Raw genomic sequence first — 23,083 nt, 5'->3', positions numbered from 1 at the left:
TTTATTAAGGGGAGGTTTTATTTATATTCTTTTTTCTTTCCTGCAAGTGCCACAGAAAGGTTTCCAGAAGGGAATTCTATGCCCAGGCCTCCCCCAACTTATTCCTCTTTGAGAACACATTTCCCTCTTCCTTTGAGTGTCAATCCTTCCAAAGCCTCTGTGCTCTACTCAGTTTGACTTCAGCTTGAGTGGTGAGAGGGAAGATTTATTTCCACAACTTTCTGCAGAGAACATTTCACAGAAGATGTATTGTTTCAAGCAAGATTTTCACCCGGGCAGTGGAAGAGGCAAGAAATCTCCCTCCAGAAATAATGCCACATTTCTCCAAAATGATTGACTCTGAAAAAGAAATAAAGAAAAACCTAAAATCGTTTCAGTGAAGGAGTATGCAGGTATCTATATTTTATGTGTAAATATATGTGGGGGTGTGACAGAATATACATATACACACATTAAATCATAATCTCAGGGTCCAGGGGGCACTGAGAGAACTCCTTAATGCGCCCGGAGTTCTGCCTGCATTAAGTATGCCGTGGATTGTAGCCAAGGAGATATCCACCCCTCTCTAATGCAGTCAGTCTGCTGATATCCCGCAGACGGCATCTGACAAGGCCAAGATCTTCATTCACAGCCTAAATTCTGATAATAAAGTTAATTTAAAAGCACTTCAGTTTAAAGTGAGCTTAAAGGCAAAGACATTAATAAAAGCACTTTTATTGAGTTTTAGTAGTGGTTCTCATCCCTAGCTACACATAAGAATCACCTGGATTGTGGCATTTTAATCCACACTTACAGAGACTCTATTCACAAAGCTTCCCAGTGTGCATTGTGCTGGGTTCATTTTTGCAACAGCAAGAAATATTTTGCTTATAATAATGAAAACTGTGACAAGAGGACTCAGATGTAATTTCCCCCTGACAATCAATTCCTCTTCCCCCGTAGTCAAACTCTTGGTGTTTTTAATGAGCTTTTTGCGAAGGGTATTTTGATTCTCCTTATTGCAATTGTATGGTGTACTTGAAAGAATTTTGGTCTGTGAATCAAGAAACATGCTGTCTTCCTGACCTGACACCAACCAGTTGCATGATTTTAGGAGAATTGTTTACCTACCTGGCCCCAGCTTGCTTTTCAATAAAGTGGGCAGACGCAGATTATCCCAGATGGTCTTGAAAACCCCTTCCTTTAGGGCCTCAGTTGAGCACAGTGCTGTGAAGCTGCCTGCAGCCTCTGCAGCGCTGGTTCAATCCCAGCAGGCCAGCGAAGGTCCCACATGGCACGCAGACCTCTCCTGTCTTGCCCGCTGCTCCCCTCAGCAGTGTATTTCGTCAGTCTGCCTGTTCTGTTCCCCACTCTGTCTCTGGTGAATCTTCTCACTCTCCCGCACATCTGGCCTGTACCCCGGTTCTTGTATAAATAAATAAATAAATCTTGAAAAAAAGAAAACCCTTTCCTTTAGAAAGAAAATGTTGAAATTATGGAAGGAGTCAGAGGGATGGGAATTTGAATCCCCTGCTCAGGTATTTCCTAAATAACTGGTGTAGCCTGTCTCTGGGCTTCAGAAGAGCCCTTGACAAACACATATTAGCAAAATGAGCTCAGAGGGCATAAATGAAAGCATCTTCACAAAATAGAAACAAATATTCACTACAATTCCATTTGGGGTTCTCATCCTCTCAGGTCCTTGCCTTGACAGAGGCCCCCTAAATGGACAGAATTCAAGAAAAGTTGTTGGTTAAGAACTTACCCCCAAATAATAAAGGAATTTCTACATGGCACATTTTTCTGTCTAGTGCAATTGTTTTTTTCTATCCATGCGGCCCAAAGGAGACAGAGTCTCTCTTGCTATCAGTAGCTTTTCTGTATTCAGTTCATGTCTTGACATGATGGCTCCCTCTGGGACATCAGTGAGGGCATTTGGAGCCCCAAATGGGAGAAGCATGTTGGAGGCAATCCCTGCACAGACATCTCCAAGTGGCATCCCATAGTCATCTGCTGGTTGTTCCAATGTTAGATGAGCCCTGCTCATCTCAGCCATTTTCTTGAATTGCATCAGGATCAGACCCTCTGAGCAGCCATCACCAGTTAAATCTAACCTTTCCTGGGCCTCCCTGGTGGCACAGGGGTTAAAGTCTCAGTGCTCTCAAGCTATTGCCAGCCACTGCAGCATGAGTTCGAACCCCAGCCAGGGAGCTATGACATGGCACAGCAGACATCTCCTGTCTCTCCTGCTGCTCCCCTCAGCAGTGTATTTCAATTGATCCGCCCATGCTGTGTCCCACTCTGTCTCTGGTGAATCTTCTCACCCGCTTCTGGGTATAGTCAGAAGCACAGGAGGGTGAGAGAATTCACCAGAGCCAGAGCAGGGAGCAGAACAGGCAGAAGGACCAAAGTACACTACTGAGGGAAGCAGCGGGCGCAGCAGGAGAGGTCTGTCGTGCCATGTGGGACCCTTGCCGGCGGCCAGGGATCGAACCGGCGCTGCAGAGGCTGCAGGTAGCTTCGCAGCCCAGCTCTCAACTGCTGCGCCACCGGGGAGGTCCTGTACTCCAGTTCTTATATGCATAAATAAATAAAAATAAAATCTTTTATATATACACACACACATACAACATTTCCTCTGATCATGGGAGGGAAGAGATATGGGAGGGAAAGGCAGGAAGGGAAGCAGACATTGTCTTGTCATCTCTGAAAGGCCTTCCAATAGCCCAGGTATCCTGGAAATCTGCCTAGCCTTCTAGGTGAAGGAATTTCCACCCTGAATGGAATAATCCTTTTGGTTAGCCCAAATGTCAAACTGGGGATAGATGGGCCAAATAAGTTCTCACTGCTTTACCCAACTTCTAACTATAAAATACATTTGGTGTGTGGATGGCAATTGGAAAAAAAATCTAAATCTGACTTTTTCCCTGAATGAATATGATTTGGGGGTGTGGGGGTGGATGGGAGACAAGCAAAATGAACTGGAGCTGTGTGAAATTTGACAGTTTCAGTTCTCAGGGCTCTGAGCTAATTTATTTCAGTTTCAGTTTGTACAGGTTTTCCTCCTTTGGAGAGAAGCTTTGACGTTCAGATTGAAAGAAGCTAAACGGAGCTGAAACCATGTTATTTGACGTACTTTCAGGTTGAGTCGAGGAGAAGAAAGGGATGGAAAGGTTACCCAACCTCATTCCAATTTTTCCTACAAAACCCTGATTCACCTCTGGCCTTCTGTGATTCCTGGTCAACTTCCTTCCCAACCAAATTCATGGAGGATCATGAATCCAAACTCCCTCAATGGGCTCATCCTGAAGGCCCACTCATTAAGCCCAGAAATAACCTGGGAGGAAAAGTTCTGTCTGTGAGAGAGGGGCAAGGCCCACTCTGAAAGACAGACCCATCTGCCCCCAAATCTTGCCCCACTGACTTTTCTGAAATCCCCCTTGGGGTCGAGGATGGTGATTAGCAGAGATTCTGGCTTGGAAACCCACCTCCACAATTTATTATCTGCATGATCTTGGGTGAGTTAACCCCCAAAGTCTTAAGGCAAACATTAATAATGATTTTTTTTTTTTAAATTCTTAGCACTTGCCTTACTACCCCAGATCACATCGCTTCTCCAAGTATGGCTAGTCAGCACGTTCAGTAGCAGTTCATTCACCTGTTACTAGCCTAGTTCCCTAAAAGTGCACTGTATTTTTTTAAGACTTAATAATGGAGTAGTTAAGAAATGTCTAGGAGAATGGGAAACCATTAAGTACTTGAGAGGGACAGAGATCTGCAGCGCATGAAGAAGCAAACTTGAGTCAAGAGGGCACAGGAATAAGCAGGCGTTGAAGTGGAGCTGGGGGGTGTTGAAGCCAACCCCACCTATTCCACAATTTGGCCACAGACAGAAGATCGCCTGATGCAGAAAAGGCTTGGCTCCTCTGAAAAGCAAAAACTCTCCCTGGAGAATGTGATGGCAATGGTCCTTCTCCGCCTTGTCCTGTGCCTGACAGAGGCCATCTGTCATTCCAAGTTACATCCTCTCCTGAAGTCTCTGCCTGAGGAATTGGGTCACGAGATGGCCAACACCCCTGCCTTATGTGACATATTCCTCCAAATAGAAGGAACAAGGGGGAAAGGGAGACAAAGAAAAAGAGATAATCCTCCACATAGGGAGAATAACTGCTCCCTAGATTGCTTTGATTTCCAGAAATTAATTAGCATGCATCCGGACAAAATTCCTGCTGCAGGTGGAACTACTTTAGATAGTCATCACATATTGGAAAGAGAAGAGATTGAGTCCAGGCAAGAGGAGGACCTCTAATGAGTACAGATAAGCTCCAATCAATGTGAATGTGATTTGCTGGATGTTTCAAGTAACCAGAAGGTCTACATTACATGCTTAGAAGAAACTTAGAGAGATCCTATCAGGGACAGTTTTCTCTCTAGAAGAAAAGTAGTTCAAACTTTCAAGGTCCAACCCGGGCTTGGTATTTAGTCAGGGTGACCTTGGACAAGATAAGTCCTACGAGCCGATTCCACAGCCACACATGAGATGCAATTCTTTGCAGGCTCATCTCAGACTCATGCCAAGTCAACCTGTCTAGACCATGATGTAGAAAGACGATGGTTTGGGGAGACAGAAATAGTTGTAAAGAAAAGCCTTGAGGGGGGCCTCCCTGGTGGGCACAGCAGGTTGGGCCAGCACTGTGAAGCTGTCCGCAGCCTCTGTGGTGCCGGTTCGGTTCCCACCTGGCCGGGAAGATTCCCAATTGGCGCAACAGACCTCTCCTGTCTCGCCCACAGCTCCCTTCAGCAGTGTATTTCAGTCCTTCTGCCTGTTCTGCTCCCTGCTCTGTCTCTGGTGGATTCTCTTGCCCTCCCGCACCTCTGGCCTGTACCCCAGTGCTTGTATAAATAAATAAATCTTAAAAAAAAAAAGAAAAGACTTGAGGCATGGATTATAACTCCTAGCATGAATGGGAAGACTTCCTGTTAACAAACCAAAGCTGACAGGACTGCCTTTTCCCAAATTCCACTAACTCCCTGCGGCAAAGCAATGACTGTTGGATGGTCCCCAAATAACTATCCTCCCCTTCTTCCACAGTGCTTAGATCCATGACTTTTTTTTGTGGGGGTTGGCTGGCTGCCACACTAGAGACTCCATTTCTCAGTTATTCTAGAGTGATTTTATTTTTAAATCTCTTCCTTGTGGTTGTGTGACTGTGTAACAGTGTCCTAGCCATGGGGTGAAGGTGGTGCGTGTAACTTGCTAAAGGACTTAACAGGCAAATTGTGCCCTTTTACCTACCCCAATGCACTGACTAGAAGGTAGATATAATGGCTAAGTCTCCAACAACAAACTGAGACCTGGAGAAGCCACATGTAGTGGAGGATTTAGATGGAAGAGGCCTGAATCGCCAGCACTGGACAGCCATTGTGGTCCTGGATGGACCACCTCCAAACTTCTGAACATAAGGTGTAAACAAACTTGTTTAGCCTCTTGCTCATAGCTGACACAGTCCCTTAACAGACTGCAGGTTTTCTCACTTTGTGCCCTCTTCCAGACATTTCTTTATTTCCTCTTCCAAAAATTCCAATTATTCAGTTAAAAATTAAAATGATAACAACTAGCATTTATAGAGTGCTTATTATGTGCCAGACACTGTCCCAAGGGCTTTATGTGAATTAATTTATTTGTCACAACAACCTATAAAGTAGGTACTACCTTGTTTGTTTCAAAGATATTCATGATGAAAATTTGCAATGAGGAAAAATTGATAGGAGACTGATTAATTTAGTGTGTGTGTGTGTGTGTGTGTGTGTGTGTGTGTCAGAGAAGAATAATGCAAATCTCTATATATGGATATGGAACATTTTCCCAAGTGTGTGGTTAAGTGAAAATGACAAGATGTCAAAGTATGCTTTTACAAATCAGGAAAATGAGGCAGATACTTAACAAGCTTGTAAATTGTCTGACACTTGAACCCAGATTATCTGATTCTAACTGTGAAAATAATAGAGAGGGATAAGTTGACCAGGTTCTCCAGCCACCAACTGAGGTTCACAGTGATGGGGCAATCTACCCATTGGGAAGAAATCTGGATCAGATGATTTCTAAAATGCATACTACTTCTAAATTTCCCTAGTTGCAAGACTACAAGAAACTGTAAAATCCTTAGGCAACCAATGAGTATTCACTTATATATATTCTTTTTCTGAGAGAAAGAAGCTGGAAGCTTTTAGAGATATTTTCATTGCCTATATTCATGATGATTCTAGATTTAGCAGAAACTCAACCAAAATTTGCATTTCCCTCAAGTTTCTGGTTAAGTTTCTGGTAAGTTTCTTCCTCATCCAATTCTGATTCTCTTAGTCAAGACAAACTAGACCCATCCCAAGTTCAAGTCATTCTTCTACTTGATCAAGGAGACTTGGAAGTCCATTTCCCTCACCTTAACATAAAAGAACCATGCAGAAAAGTCTTAGGCTTGCCTTCAGAAGACATTGGTTTAAGTCCTGAACCTTATGGAAGTCACTTTTTCCCCTGGAGAACCAATTTCCTCATATTGAGTTGAGATTGATAAGACTTAAATCAAGGGATAGACCTGAAGACTGAGTAACATGAGTAAAACACATCATTAATCAGATAACACTATCAATATGTATATCATTATTAACTTCCCCTCGTAATTTACACCTCTTTCACACATATTATTTGTTCCATGTTACAACCCTATAGTATGTGTCACATGGATAACAGTATCCCATTTTATAGAGGAAGAAACTGAGACTAGAAACTCACAGTCACCTGCCCAAGTTCACACTTACTCCATTGACAACCTGGTTCTTTGAGCAGACTCCTTACAGCTGAAGTCCTGGCTGTGATGTCTCCAGGTTAGTAAAGCAATAAAGAGGACACCTAGACATTTTGATCATGTACTCCCGAGCCAAGCTCCCTAAATGTGAACCCAGATCTGACACTGCTACCTGTGCACCTCTAAAAGGAGGGGTTGACCCTCTTGCCTCAGCTTCCTCCTCTATTAAATGACAGTGAAATAAGAATAAGGAGGAAGGTGGTAACTGAATGATTCCTACAACATTTTGTTCATATATTGAAGTTTCCTTTTCAAATGTCTCCACTTACAGATGCTACCTTTGGTTCAGGACATTCCTGTACCTGGTGCAAAAAAAACCCCAAAAAACAAAATATTAATATTTAAGCCTGTTCCCCTTTTACCGGTTCTTCTTTCAGTCCCTGGAGAAGGTGGGAGAAATGCTGTTGGGAGGAGGGGAAGGTTGGTGTCCACACCTGTTGGCGTGATCCAAGCCCTCAAAGGAAAAGCACTCACAAGGGAAACTTTGTTCCTCAGCTGAGGAACAGAATCCCAGGCTGTGAGCTCACCCTGTGCAGAGAATTTCCACCTCCAAACAAGGAAAGGTAGAATCTGCTGAGCACCAGAGGCAAAGTGGGAAGGATGGATCAAATCCCACTGCCCAGGCTGGGCTCTCGCCGTGTAAACACTCGCTGGCGCACGCAGACACCCACAGCCACGCTAGCGTATGCATTTACATTGGGATGAAGCAGATGAATTAGCTCAATTCACTAACACTCTTGTTTAATTTGGAGCCCCAAGCGCCCAACTGTCAAGAGAAATGGCTGTCTTAGAAAGCGCCTGTGTATTTTAAAGGAACATTGCATGCATTTTAACCAGAGATTTCCTCTATGTGTTTATTTCCAATAGTACAAGTGCCAAAGGGTGGTGAGTTTGCTGAATCTAATCTGTGGTTGTTGAGACAAGATGACTGGCTCGCCTGAGGACATTGAAGGACGGGCTACTAAGAGTGAATTGGAAATCAGTGGGGTTCCCTCTTTTCTTCACTGTTCAGAAGTGACAGGAGAAGGAGAGTCTAGTTTTTTGCAAGAAAGAGCAGTGGGTTGGAAAATCTGAAGTCCAAGGTGCTGACTGATGGTCTATTTTATCCAAGCCAGCATTATAATGCCTGTTCGAATATTGCTCTGCAGGTTAGAATTCTTTTACATACATTCACTGGTCACCTGGATTACACCTTGGGGCATGTCTACAAAGACCTTATACTCAGGTTGTGCATATAACTTGACACTCGCAGGCGTCATCACCTTATTTAACTGATGCCATGTCCCAGGTGTATGATCTTGGACAGGTTGCCTAACCTCATGATGCATCTTTCCTTAAGTCTCTGCTATGGACTTGGGAGGATTAAATCAGTTTATGCATGGAAAGCAATGAGAATAGCACCTGACCTCTAGTGAGTGCTCAATACATATTAGTGATGACAATTATCATGATGAGGATGATGATTAGGGTGGAGGTGGTGATGATAATGGTGATAACGGTGGTGTTGCTAATGGCGTTGATGATGGTGGTGGAGGTGATAATAAAGGTGGTAAGGATGATGGTGGTTGTGGTGACAGTGATGACAAGGGTGATGGTGATAGTGATAATAATAAGGATGGTTAGTCTGCTTTTCTCTCTTCCTTTTTGGGAAAATAGTCAAAATAGCCAATCTATTGGAATAACAATATATTCAAACAAATAATGTATATTCAAGCACTTAGAAATTGGTAAAAAAAAAAAAAACAATAGCTAATTTTTACAAGGTAGAGTCAGGAGGATGTAAGGAGAGGTTCAGGAGAATAAGTGTCCAACAAGCTTACCATCAGCCTCGTGCAAAACAATGTGATCATCTAACCTTGTTTCATGTGCCCCTCCTCCCCAGCCCAGCAGCTCGACACATTCTAGATGTCTTGGGGTGATTACACAGGTCCTGACTATATAAGTGAGTGAGTCCGTAGCTCAGGAATGCTGAGACACTGATACCACACAGGTGGCTAGTGAGCTTCTTTGGGAAGAGGACCACTTCTCTGCATGCGCTTGTCACTCTGCCTGCCTCATTTGGGAACATGACCCTACCAAGGAGACTGTGTCTGCTGCCAGGAGGTAAGATGACACCCCAGTAAGTTTGTGTGGCAACTGCAAGAGAGGGAAGTTACTGCAGGAGATAAGTAAGAGGTTACCCTGCTCACCAGACTGCTTGCATGTTACTCTGATCTACTCTAGTATAGAAGGCCTCCAAGCCATTTCAAGGGCATGCTAGATGCCAGCTGTTTTGTGGTGCTCTGAGGTCCAGGCCCACTTATCACCAAGCTAGGAAGAAAGTGTCAGCAAGCAGTCGTCCAAATATCTTCCCTCTGGTGTCTGTGACTACCAGCCCTCCCCTACAAGCGGCAGTGACACCTGATGCACATCTTCAATCAACTTTTTAGCATCATCTCAACTTCCACCCAATAACCCTTCTTCTATGGGGGTCACTTGCTTGCACCTGGGATTTTCTCCTTCTCCCTTAATCTCAGTGACTACGTCTCTGATAGCCCCCCACAAATGGTAGTACTAAGCCAAATCTTGTTCTTGCTCTCCTCCTCCCCATGTGCCTCCCCTTTCCTCCTCCTGTCCTCCACATCTCATCCTGGCCACTTCCCATAGTGCAGGGGAGACCCACAGGGGGCTCTGAACTGGATGTTGCATGGGCCAAGGCAAAATGATATGGTTACAGAGGACTTCCGACCTAGCAATACGGACAATAGAAGGTGATGAGGGATTGAGCACAGTTGGGGCCAGCATTTGTGGAAAGACAGGGGTAGTCTATAAAAGACTCTGGGTGGTAAAGTCACACAGTTCAAATAGAAAAGTAGAATTTTACAGGCCCAGCTTGGATGAGAAGGTGATGCCTTACTGAGAAAACCCAGATCAACTGGGGGACAGTGCACCAGCCTGGTAATGGTGACACAGAGACTGGAGATTGCATGACTGAAGTGGGGACAGCCCCACAGGCTACCTGGAATCTTGGAAAACACACAGACATTGAAGATAAATAAGAATGGGTTCTAATCCTGCCTCTGCTCTTCAGAAATATGGCACCAGGAGTGAGTGCCATAATCTTTCCAAGCCTCAGTTTCATTACCTGTAATACAGGATTTTCAAGATCTCTCTGGACAAGATTGATGAGAGGATTTAATAGAAAAACATGTAAAAGTCAACAATCCTTGAGGTAAGTGTTTATTCTAAGTACATAGATGATTTGCCTCCATTGTCAGGATCAAGTATCAACTCCTCACCCCAAGCCTGTTGACCTTAAGGAAAATATTTCCACTAATCTTAACCTTATATTCAGAAATTGGTTTTTTTTTTTTATTTTTTTTTATAATTCACATCCCAAGATATAAAACTCAATAAAACCTTGGTCAGTAGGGATGCAAATAAAAATAGACTGAGGGCTGCCCACACAGGGGCAGGGTTTAGGCAGCATAAATTGGCCATGCTTATCAGTAGAGGGAAAGGATACTTAAAGATGAAAACCCTGGACTCAGGGGTCACCTTGAAGTTCCTCCAGGTACAAGACTCTTAGTCTCACTTGGGAATGGAAGGGGAAGTAGACAGGTCATCACTGAAAGGGATTGGGATTGAGCAGTGTCACAGGTTTGCCTTCCTCACATATTTTGCCTAAACCTGAACCTCATTGCAGTTCCCCCTGGGACAGAAGGAGGTGTATCTAGGGAGTGGAGGTGACAGAGTGGGGGCAACAGCAGATTTTGGAAGCCAAATGCTTTCTTCACCATGGAGTCCCTTCACCACAGACGCCAAGTGCTAGAGGTTAAATGTAGCCCATTAGTGTCCCAGGGTACTCCAGAGTCTTCACGAAAGTTTGGTCATTAGCCAAGCTAAAAGGTTCTCTCAAATATTTATCAAAAAAGGGAGGAGGAAGTAGAAGAGGAGGAAGAGGAATCTATTGTCATCTTTCATTTCTAGAATACTTGTTACAACATCAGTATCTATCATCACCCTAACTTCTGTCTCACCTCCCAAGCATATAGAGGCTTCTGGGTGACTTTTGCATGCCCCACACCAAGCGCTAGGCTTCTTGAGAGCCTAGTGCCAGCCACCTCAGCTCCTACTGGCTGGATGGCTGAGGGGCCTCATGATCATGGCTGGAATGTGAGGAAAACTACAGAGATTGAGAAGCAGCCATGTATCCACCCTCCCTGCCCTGCCCAGAGCATCCATCTCCTGTCATATCAGTTTATCTGATTGATTGCAGGCCATTTTTGCAAGGTTAGGTAAAGGTAAGATCCAAGACAGCTACAGAAAGAAGAAGCCAGACTTCTTGTGAATCATCACCTAGACTGCCAGCTCGCACTGGTCTTGGCAATGCCCGAACCCTGCTAGGGCATCTGTGGCAATGGCAGCAGAGCTTAGTTGACCTCCAAGGAAATTAGGCCTCAGTGAAATCTGAGCTCTTGAGCTATGTTGACTCTGGGTATACCTGTCCTATACACAGCTGTGCCTTCAGAGAAGCATGTGGGAATGAGGAAGAGGTGCCCCAGGCCAGTCTTGGGAGGAACCTGGAAAAACTTTGCCAAGTATATAAGACACTATGCTCACAAGCCAAGTATGGGAACACAGGGTGGCCCAGGTAGGTCACAGCCTTGAGGCATGAACACACCCTCCTTCTAACTACAACCTGAACCAGCTGTCTTAACAATGCCTGAGTGTAGACAGCAGGGAAGCCAGGTGAGCATGTGGATGGCTCAGGGAAACTTGTCCCCATTACCACAGACAGAACGCAACCCAGTGCTGGGGAGGAGATAGACTAACATCTTTAAATGTGCTCCTCTTTGTAGCTCCATTACTGTGAATACCAAACATCTTCTCTATCCATTCAAGTGGTGGCCAGGAGGATAAAGTATTGCTCAGAGTTGAAGGAATCTTTTCAGCAAATACTCCTAATACCATACTTGAAGACAGCATAGGAATTTTTCAAAGTCTGTCACTAGTCTGTCTCCAGACTAGTCCAAGATAGGTTCTCACCCATCACAGCATTGTACTGACCTCCTGGGGCAAGTGAATACTTTCAGGGTCACTTGAGTAAGGTTTAGCCAAATCTTGGATGGTTTAGATGAAAAATCAGCTTTCCCTTTTTCAAATCTAGTTGAATAATATTTTTATACAATTTCAGCTGTAACTATTTTCATGCACTGCAATGCAACACAAAGATTCATGTTGACCACAAACAAGAACCACATAGAAGACAGTGTAGTAATCACCCACACACACACCACACACACACACATACGCACGTGCACATGATACCTGCTTACAGGACCCTAAAGACACCCTTTAGGGCCTTCACTCCAAAACCTCTCTTCCACTGGCTTGTCACAACCCAAGGAATTGCTCTCTTTAGAATTTCATTTATTTGGGTTAAGATAGTGTCCCCTGTCAAGATATAAAAATCCCTGAGGGGTAACACACTGAGGATTAGTCTCTGGCATCTCAGAAATCATCCTATTTTCATCACCCTCATCCCAACTATCACAGCAGCCCCTGCTGATAGTCCTCCGCTGATCTCTCCACCCACCCATTTATCTTCTCTTCTCCAGTGATTGCTCTTTCTAAAACACTCTATCAGTCTTTGTCACTTCCCTACCTAAAATCTTTTGTCAATTCCCCTACAGGACACAACTCCAAATCCTCAGAATTCTAGACCTGACATATAATAATCTCTACAAGGACACAGTGGACATTGACTTCCCTCATCCTCACCTTGAACATTTCCCAAACAAACCAGGCCATCACACTTTTCTTTTTCCAGGTTGTTCCACTGGCCATCCTTCTGTCTCTCCTCCTGAAGAAATCCACCCCTCCCTGCAAGATTCACCTGAAATGTCCTCTTGGGTGTGCTGGGATTTCACACCCCATCCTATACCCTCTAGACACTCTGTCCTGCCTCTCTCTTTACCCCACAGACTCTTTATGGAGAGACATCTACAAAAACAGTCAATGCATGGCCCCATGATTATGTGAGAATATAATGACTATTATATTCCTTTATATGCATGGTTACAATGGGCATAATAATATTCCTCTACCCCTTTTAACTGTGAGTTCTTTATGGGCAAGGACTATGTCTTATTCATCTCTATGCAAATTTGTCAGTATGTACACCTGGCACATAGTCACCCTTCAACAAAGATGTTCTCTTGAACACTTAAAGTCAGTTGGGAGATTTTTATGTAAGAAGAGAGAGTGATGGGGGTGAGGAGAGGCATAAATGCTATAAATACATTGTACTTTTGTCTAAAGACAACAGGCAGTCACTTGATGACCAGATGAAGGGGAAGGATGGTCAAGGCAAGAACTCAGGATAGGTATCACATACCCAACCTAGCCATGGCATCCAGGCCAGCCCAAGCTTAGCAAAGAATGCTCCCCACTTGTAGCTTCATAGCTTCTTTGCCAGTTGCCATCAATTTCACTTCACTCGGAAGTGTGTTCAATTTCAAAAAAATGTGTTCTTTTGTTATTAGTTCCTAATCTACTTACATTATAGTCAGAAAACATAGTTATGTAATATGTTACTGATTTTTTTTTTTGAAATTTGGTAACCCTTTGTTTTCTGATATAGAATCAATTTCTATAAATATTTACATTGGAAAGAATGAGTGAGCCTCAAATGTGAGATGCAGGGCTTAAATATCCTTCAGTCACACCTTGGTCGTTGAGTTGTTCACATCCTCTAGACTGTGCTAGCTCATGGTCTGTTTGGTCTGAGGAGAACTGGGTTTAATATCTCCCACTGGGGGCCTCCCCTAGTGGCGCAGTGGTTGAGCGCTGGGCTGCGAAGCTGCCTGCAGCTTCGGCAGTGCTGGTTCGATCCTGGCCCCCGGCAAGGGTCCCACATGGCACGCAGACCTCTCCTGTCGCCCGCTGCTCCCCTCAGCAGTGTACTTCAGTCCTTCTGCCTGTTCTGCTCCCCACTCTGTCTCTGGTGAATTCTCTCGCCCTCCCGTGCTTCTGACTGTACCCAGTGCTTGTATAAATAAATAAATAAATCTAAAAAAAAAAAATCTCCCACTGGGATGGTGGGATTTAGTCTCTCCTACTAGTTCACTCACTCTTTAAAACTTACCCACTCACTTGCCTCAAAGAATTGTCAACTGCAAGGAAGAAAGGGCTTGCAATCTGCAAAGCTTCACATGCAGGTTAATTATTACTGTTAAAAATTTTTGCAAACTTTCACCATCTTGAGAAGAATAAAAGCTTTCTTAAACAGCTCATAGGCCTTCCTTTCACCTTCCTCATCAGCACTCCCCATTGCTGAATACCTACTGTGTGCTGACTCTTCTCATTTGATTACTGGTTTCCTCCTTTGATACCCATGGAGGAAGTGCCATTAGTCACAGAGGGAAGAGCTTTGCTCAAATCCCAAGTTAATAAAGCGGCAGGGCCTGGAGCGAAGCCCAGGTTGGCCTACCTCCAAAGCCTACGCTTTTATTATGTTTTGTTTCATTGCTTAAATTGTTTTTTTAATGATGAAATATTTAATGTATGTACATAATAATATACATACCATTATATGGAAAGCACAAAAAAAAACCCATGTCCCCATCACATAGTCAAAAGCATAGTACATTCTAGATGTTTTTGAAAATACTTGTGTGACCATCCAGTTCTCAATCCCTTATTCCCCTTTTTTTTAAAGATTTTATTTATTTATAGAAGAGCTGGGGTACAGGTCAGAGGCACGGGAGGGTGAGAGGATTCACCAGAGACAGAGTGGGGATCAAAACAGGCAGACTGACTGAAATACACTGCTAAGGGGAGCAGTGGGTGAGACAGAAGAGGTCTGCCTTGCCATGTGGGAATCTCCCTGGCCAGCCGGGAATCAAATTTGTGCTGCAGAGGCTGCGGACAGCTTCACAGCGCTGCACTCAACCTGCTGCACCACCAGGGAGGCCCTTTTCCCCCTTTTTTATGGTAACGTCTCTCCTGAATTTTATAGATAATTTTTTTGCAACATGCTTTTCTCTCAATAGCTCTACTATGCATGTGCATACATATATAGGTATAATGATGTATTATGGAGTTGTGCATGACTCTGAGCTTTATAAGTGTTCATTCTACACATATGCTCTGAAACTTGAGCACTTCATCTGCATTGATATGACTGGAGGAAAACATTCATTTTTGCAGCTGGACATTATTCCACTCTATGACTATGTCGTCATCAATTCATGTGTTTACCTAACCATGGACATCTATTTTGTTCCTGCTTTCTGATATAACAGTGGTACTGTAAATATACTTATCTCTTGGGCATATGCAAGAATTGCTCCAAAGTATAAGTAATAGAAATGTATGATCAACTTGGGCTACAGAAACAAAATAGTTTGTTTAAGCAGAAATGTATTTCCTCAGGATGGAGGCTAGAAGTACAAGATCCAGGTGCCATCCTCCTGGCTTGGACACAGTCACACCCCCATTACTTCTTCATATAATGAGGAGACCAAGACAACAGCTCTAAGGGCACTAATCCAATTGTAAGGGTCCCACCCTTAAGACCTCATCTAAACCTAATTACCTCTAAAGGTCCCATCTCCAAATAACTTTGCATTGGTGTTGAGATTCCAAATTATGAATTTGGTTCATAATTTATTTCATAGCAGGGTCGAATTGCTAGGTCATAGTTTATGCATATCTTAAACTTTACTAGACATTCCCAAACTATTGCTTAAAGAAATCAATTCAAAATCCATGCTCCTGACCAACTTCCTAGCTCAGTCACCAGTCTCCTTCAACATACCTGCCATTAACTTCCTTCAATCAGATTCAAAATTTTCCTCTCCATGAGTTTAAGAATCATTCATGTGTCATGACCCGTTTCTCATCCCTGCTCCTTTCCCCAGCTGCCCTATCTAGTTTATTTCCTCCATAACTTAACCTCCCTTCTCCCCACCTTGCCAGTGATGACACACCCACACCCCTACCTGTACTCTGGGAACCTGGAAGGCTTCCAGGGGCAGAGCACAAACAGTGTTTGTCTCTCAGAGGCACCCAAAAACATGATGCCCAAACTCCTCTACAGTTAATCCCTAAATGAGCTAAACAGTTACAAAATCAGTGGGTGCTGAAAATTTCAGAGATGCAAGAGGTTCAAGGAATCATCACTGAGTTCCTCCTTAACGCAGGAGGAAATGAGCACCCAGAAGGGAAAGAGCTTTGCCGAGGTTACAAGCCAATGAGGAGCAGCTGTGCTGGAACCCTAGCTCCTATGTTGTAAGCGGAAGTTACCATCCAGGCAGTTTGCAGGAACTAGTTGATATTATTCTATTCTGGGCCCCGGATACAACAGCCAGTCTCATCATAGTTTAGAGAAAAAAATTAAAATTTTCTAAAATGAATCACCTGCTTGGGGAATTTATATCTGAGGGCTAATTTTGCTTCCAACCAAAGCTAGCAACCGCCAGTATTTTACAGTAAGGAGTTTGTTTAGAGCAATTGACAATAACTTGCACCCAGTTTTCCCACATTTATTTAATAAGTATTTATTAAGCAGCTGCTATATGCCATAGTCTACGCACTGGGGATATTCCAGATGTGGGAAAAAGGGAGAAAATCCCTAACTTCTTGGAGCTTCCTTTCTAGGTGGTGATGACAGACAATAAACAAATGAAACACACAAACCAAAATATCCATATGTATGTGTGTGTGTGTGTGTTTGGGAGTGGGGGAAGGTGGTAACCAGTGCTGTGAAGAACAGCAAGGCCCACAAGAGAAATGACTAAAAATAATAGCCAGCAGGGGCTGCTGTTTTCAGTAAGGGGGCTGGCCCAAAGGTCTCTGGATGAGGGGGTGTTCTGAAACTTGGAGCACAGTCCGAATGGTGTGAGAGGCTGCCCTGTGGTTAGCAGGAAGAACACTCCAGACTAAGGAAACAGCAAACATAAAGAAATCAATTCAAAATCCATGTTCCTGGCCTCCCTGGTGGCACAGGGGTTACTTACCACACTGTGAAGCAATCCACAGCCTCTGCAACACAAGTTCGATCCCCAGCTGGCCAGGGAGAAACCCACATGGCAATGCAGACCTCTCCTGTCTCACCCGCTGCTCCCCTCAGCAGTGTATTTCAGACAGTCTCCCTGTTCTGTTCCCCACTCACCCCCCGTATCTCTGGCCTGTACCCCAGTTCTTGTATGCATAAATAAATAAATCTAAAAAAAAAAAATCCATGTTCCTGATCAACTTCCTAGCTCAGCCACCTGTCTCCTTCAACATGCCTGCCCGGCTGAGGCCAGAGTCCTGTTGGCTTCCAGGAGAGTAAGGAGGTCCCTGGGGATCCCTTGCTCCCTGAGCAAGAGCAGGGAGCAGAAGGAGGTGATGAGGTCAGACCATGGCAAGACCTTCATGTCTAATCTAGGTGGAACAAGAGACTATTCCTTCCCTCTATGGTATAGCAATGGCTGTAAACTAACTAACTCAGTGTCTTAAAACAACACAAATGTATATGATCTTGCAGCTCTGGAAGTCAGACACATGACGTAGGGTCTCCAGGGGCTGAATCAAGGTGTCAGCGGGCCATGTTCCTCCCTGGAGGCTCTGGGGGAGGGTAACTTCCCTGGTCTTTGCTAGCTCACAGAGGCAGGCCCGAGGCCTCCTTTCTCCACCTTCCAAACGCACAGTCTTCCAAAGGAAGACCTGTTGTTCTCACAGGACACCTCTCACATCATTCTTCCATTCTCTTGACTCTGCGCCTCTGACTTCAGCAGGGAAGGCTCACCAATTTTAGGAACTCCTGTGACTGGGTTTTTCCAACCCAGATAATCCAGGGTGCTTTTTCCTTGTCAAGGCTCATGTCCTTTATCACATTGACAAAGTCCCTTTTGCCCCGTGAGGTAACGTGTTCACAGGCTCCAGACATTGGGCCCCGGACAGCTTAGGGATCTTCAGTAGACCCACCACAACGCTACTCGGAACCTCTGCATAGAAGAGTGATGCGATGTGACCAGATTCACCCCTAAATGGCTGCCAGGTAGGAAACAGGCCCTGAGAGGCAAGGGCAGAGCCAGGGAGAACAGTGAGGGCCGAGTTACCCACAAGGGAGGGGAAGATGAGAGTAGATAAGTAGATAGGGAGATTGACAGAGGAGGTCCTAATGGTGGTATATTTTAAAGACAGAGCCAATAGGATTTCCAGGCAGACTGGCCATGGAGGGAGACAAGGAGAGAAGATCAAGGAGATGCCGGGGTTTGGGGGAATGTTTTTTGGGGGAATGGAGTTGCCATTCGTGGGAACAAGTCCCAGACAAGGGGGCATGCAGAGAGATGAAATAAGTGATATTTCCACCAACAAGAGTTAAGCTCTGCATCGACTCTGACCCCCAGGGTGCAGACCTTATATTTCACCTGGGAGATCAAGACACACAAGACGAACCGGGCTGACTTCTGACCATACATCAGAACTTCTTCCTGCAAATGAGCTCTAGCCCCCGAGGGGTGGTCTCAGGAAGCCATATACATTTATTCTAGGCTGCTGCCAAAATATCTTGCAGCTCCTTTCTAGGAATTGGAGTGATTTATAGATCATACAAGAAAATCAGCCTTGTCATTTCTCCCACAGAAGGTCAGTTTTAAACTTAATTTTATTCACCAGACCTGACTCAACTTCCAAAGAATGGAAACCATTTTTCTCAGCATAACAATCTGCCGCCAGTGAGGATATTCAAAGCCTCAGCTGTGGCTTTGTCATTGGAAGTCTGCTACCATCTCCAGGGAGGACAGATTTCCTTCTAACCCCAGAACTCTCTTCAGTGGAAGTGAGAGGCACCTCCCTCCAGGAGCTCCAGTTATTGTGCCATTAATATTATGCCATTAATAGCCCAGCACTCATCTGGGTGTCTAGATTTAAGGATCAGATGGTTTACAAATTGTGTTATTTTACGATAGTGGATCACCCATATATTTCACAAGACACATTTTTCTCTGGTTTCAATACCAGGCATATTTATGTCTCTCTTAAGCTGCTACTTTGTTCAGATCTTACGGTCCCAGTGAACATGTAGTTAGTCATATTCCTTGCTTCATTCTGGGGGTGAAAAACTCCTCTGGACCCAGTTGGCTCAATTATAAAGTGTGGGAGCTAATCATATCTTCACAGGTGGTCTTGAGGAGGAAACCAGACATTTCCTAGAAAGCACTTCACAAAACACCTAAGAAACTTAAGAGAAATTTCACTGGAGATTGTTATACTCCAGCCGTATGTGACAAAATTACTGGTTTTCCTAAAATTGCTATTGAGCATCTTGGCTGCCAGTTAGTTGGGGAATCAGGATGGTTAGCAGTTGTGTCTCCTTCCATCCCTGCCTGTCCTCCAAACTCTACCTGCCAGGAGAACCAAAGACAGGTGGTGGCCCTGGCAAGTCACCTTTTCAGAAATGATCGGCCTCAGTTTGGACCCATCTGTGGGTCCTCAGTGGGTCCTCAGTTTGGACCCACAGATGTCAACTGCTGCCTGGATGTCACCTACACAGAACAATGTAAAGATTTTATAGACTCCAGGTGAGCAGCTTTGTCTTTGCAGATACCTGTCTGCTCGGGAGAGAGGGGAGCTCTATCAGTGTATGATTTTGAGCCTCCACTCCTCTCAACTAAACCACTCCCTAGTTTTCTGTGAACCAGAGAAATGCCCACATGCTCATCCCAGGGGCTTTTTCTATTTCAGAGAATTTTAGGGACATTTTTGTGGAGGGGGGTTCTGGAGTTTGTGGCTCATGCTTAAAATCTGCATCAACAGTGGCTCAATTGTTTGGAATTTTAGTCAAATGAGGAAGAGAGCTTGGATCAGAATATCTTTTAGACGAACCCCACTTCTGCCCCCTAAATGACAGTGAATAATCTTCCATTTCTCTGTTTGACCAGAGGTTAGAGTGGCCTTTAAGGTCAGCTTGACGGTCCTGTCCACCCCCTCCTGCCTCGTGTCCCCTTTCTCCACTGACACCCACACTTGAAGAGGCATCAGATTCCATGCCCTGAGATTGAAGAGTTCATTGCCCACATTACATAAAAAAAAAAAAAAAATTCAAAATGACTTGCTCTGTGCCTGGCACATGATAGGCTCTTTATTGCTGTCAGGTAAATTGTTTTTCCCATCCCTCATGGTTGCCCACCTGAGCCATGATGTTCAGACCCAAAACAGACCACATGCCGACACTCTAAGCTGGCTGCAAAGGTCCCCATCCTGGTGCAGAGCTTGCCCGGGCCCGTCTGCCAGGTCACAGTCTCCATACAGCTGTGATGGACCGGCCAGGCCTGTCTTTCTTTCTGAGGCTCCAAGACTTTGTAGAAACTTCCAACCGCTTGATTTGACAAATGACTTTCTGAGTGGAAGGGGGTTTTACATTTAATACATATCATAAGAGACATCAGAGCCATGCTCAGGAGATCAAATAGTTTCTTCAGCTAAGAATGTACGCATTATCCCTATTAATATCTTTCCAACAAAGGCCCTGGGCTCCCCACCCCCATTTCTCTATGATCTCAGTTTATTAATGTTGCAGTCCCCTCCCCCTGGGTAAGCTGCCCTCACCGCAGACTCTCATTCCAGCCTGATGTATACCCTCAGTAGAACACACCTCCTTGGCAAGCATTTAATGTAAAAAAAAAAATCCTCCATCATCATAAATCGTGAAATCAAACAACCAAACACCATCTCCTGGGAAATAAAATCTGAAAAGTTAAGAAGGGAAAAGAGGGGGCTATGATGCTTTTAATCCTATTCCAGATGCTCAAGTACCCTCTCTAAACAAAGCCCAAATTAAACATGAGCCTTCTGCAAAGGGATGATGACTGTGCAAGTGTGTAAGACAAAGTTTGGCAAATAGTAGGTGCTCAGTTAATGTTTACTTAAAAAATAAATAATTACATACGTACAAGCAGCCCTTGAACTATGTCTGCTCAAACCCTAACCTGACCAGACAAGTTGGGTTATTACAACTAAAGCCTCCACAAGGACCTAGGTGCTGTGATTTGGAAAAAAGCAACTTCACGCTTACTGGCTGGTTTTATGCATGCAGCATATGGAAGCTTGCACTTGGCTTTGAGAGAATGAATGTAGCTCTCTGAGAACAAGAATTAAGGCAGACACCCCACACTGATACACACAAATGGAAAATTTTGTTCTCACAAGATTTTGGGATCATCTAAATATTTGGGTATCTCTGTCAGCATTACAAACATTGCTGACATTGGGAATACGATTCTGTATCCAATCTAAAGTGAATGAAAACCTCTTTTTTACCATCTCCAACAATAAAAAAAACAAATAGCAAAAGAATCCACACATTGTAGAATGGATGTAGTGGCCCTAGAGAAAGTCACAGGGCAAATGCACCAGGCAGGAAAATTTCATTTAGTCAGTCCTACCGCGCAATTAATGGCAAAGTCAAGTGACACCATGTTCAGTTTACACATTTGCAAAGTGGGAACAATGAGCTTAGCTCTTCCTGCCAGGATTCTTGGGAGAATAAAATGAGGAAGATTTCTGAAGGTGGAAACTTACACATACACATGCAGGTAGCAATAGGTGAAGGATAGATGACGTGAGCGCCAAGGGGGCGGGGGACCTTTGGCAACATGGCACTAGGGAAGGAGAGGAGAACAAGCAGATTGTCACAGGTCATGGTTCTTCACGAGTGGACTCTGTCCTGTTGTTTAGGCTCAGATCCTTGGCTATCCTGTGTGTCAGCCCCAGAACTGCCATCTACCAGCTAAACAAACTTGAGCTGGTGCCCTCACCTCCTGAGTCCTCTGCCTCCTTCCTTGTTGGGAGGACCAACATCTTCTCTAAAAGAGAACAGCTGTAAGAATGCGATGAGGTCACAGAGGCCTGAACACACATAGGTGTGGCACAGATGTTAGCTTGACCTGAAAGCTCATCCTTCAAAGAAAGATTCTAGCCTCAGAGAACCCCAGAGGGGAGCAGGAGCTTCCTTAGGGCTTTGTGTGTAAATCTGTCTCAAGTTCTGCCTCATTGCTCTGGGTTTCCTCCCTCTACCTTCCCTGGGCATCTCCAAGAGCCTTGCAGAGTTCCATGCCCGGAAGCAAATGGCCCTTCCTTCCCTGTCCCCTACTGAAACAGGAGGTGCCCAAAGGGCAGGGAGGACTGCCTGTCCTGGTGGCTGCAGGCAGCTCTGAACAGATGTACCCAGAGTCTCCGGAGCAGGAGCCCCCAAACAGGGTAATAAGCAAAAGGGTGAAATAGGGGAAATCCACCCATGTGGTTTTCCTATCTATGTCTCAGCACCCTTTACCCTTTGGGCCAACAAGGCCCAGATTCCCGCCCGCCCCTGGATGTGCCACTCCAACTTGTCCCCCAAGCCTTCCTATCAAGTCTCCTTAGATTGAGAGCTCTGAGACCCAGAGGGACTTCGAGATTAAATCACCCAGACTCTAACCCAGATCCCAGAACCCCTAATGTCCTAGCAGTCAGTAATGGGGATCCTAAAGATAGACTTCAGCAGCCATTCATAAAGCACATACATGCCTATACGAGACGGAACAGGTTAATTATGTCTCAGGTCTCTCAGATATAATTAGATCAATTCAGTAGGATGCTCTGCTTGGCTGGTACTGATAAAAGTTCTGATTAGCAGTTTGTAATTTTAAAGGGTATACTGTTTATAGCATAGAGAAACTTTTTTTTTTCTAAATAAGGAGTCGACTATGTAGGGAAAAAAAATAATGAAAGTGTGCATTAGTGACAAAAATTCCAAAAATATCTCCCCCATCTTACAGGTGAGGTGACAGAGTGCCAAGAGGTAGGTCTCTCCCAAATGCATGTGGCTTCTGAAGGACAGAGGCAGATTACAAATCACAAACCTGGTGTCTGGCTTCAGCGCTGTTTGCACAGCCTGCCTTGCGCTTCCTGACCCATTTCTCCACGCTGCCTCGCTGGTTACCAGGTGACACTTCATGAGGAAATGAAATCTTGTTGGTCAAGCTATGTACATATGTCAACAGGTCCTTCTAGAACTGTGCTGTTTGTGAAGAGAGACTCCAGTGAATATTTAATTTTAAATTATACTGATTTCATAAAAAATAAAATTCAAAATTCAGTTTCTCAGTCACAGGAGTCACATCTCCACTGCTAAGTTGTCATTGTGGCTGGTGCCTACCACAATGGGCAGTGCAGACAGAGGCCATTTCCATCATTGTGGAAAGTTCTACTGGGCAGCTCTGCTCCAGAAG

At 44.5% G+C, this 23,083-nt stretch overlaps 1 protein-coding gene across 6 annotated transcripts in view; it reads right to left on the bottom strand.

The window, feature by feature from the left end:
* Positions 1-23,083, bottom strand: part of RUNX2 (RUNX family transcription factor 2) — a 294,868-nt gene continuing 271,785 nt past the window's right edge. The window contains exons 1-3 of one of the 6 annotated variants that reach the window (XR_005127042.2): positions 21,396-21,719; positions 20,005-20,214; positions 1-339 (exon numbers count right to left, since the gene is read on the bottom strand). The gene's annotated coding sequence lies outside the window, so the exon portion shown is untranslated. Of the gene's footprint in view, positions 340-20,004; positions 20,215-21,395; positions 21,720-23,083 lie in introns of those variants that run through there. The other 5 variants (XR_008553228.1, XR_008553229.1, XR_008553227.1 and 2 more) reach the window with 5 other exon arrangements.

Source organism: Talpa occidentalis, unplaced genomic scaffold, assembly GCF_014898055.3.
Source record: "Talpa occidentalis isolate TD23 unplaced genomic scaffold, MPIMG_talOcc4v2.1 talOcc4.2, whole genome shotgun sequence".
Taxonomy (NCBI): Eukaryota; Metazoa; Chordata; class Mammalia; order Eulipotyphla; family Talpidae; genus Talpa; species Talpa occidentalis.
This window is presented reverse-complemented; position numbering and strand designations above follow the sequence as displayed.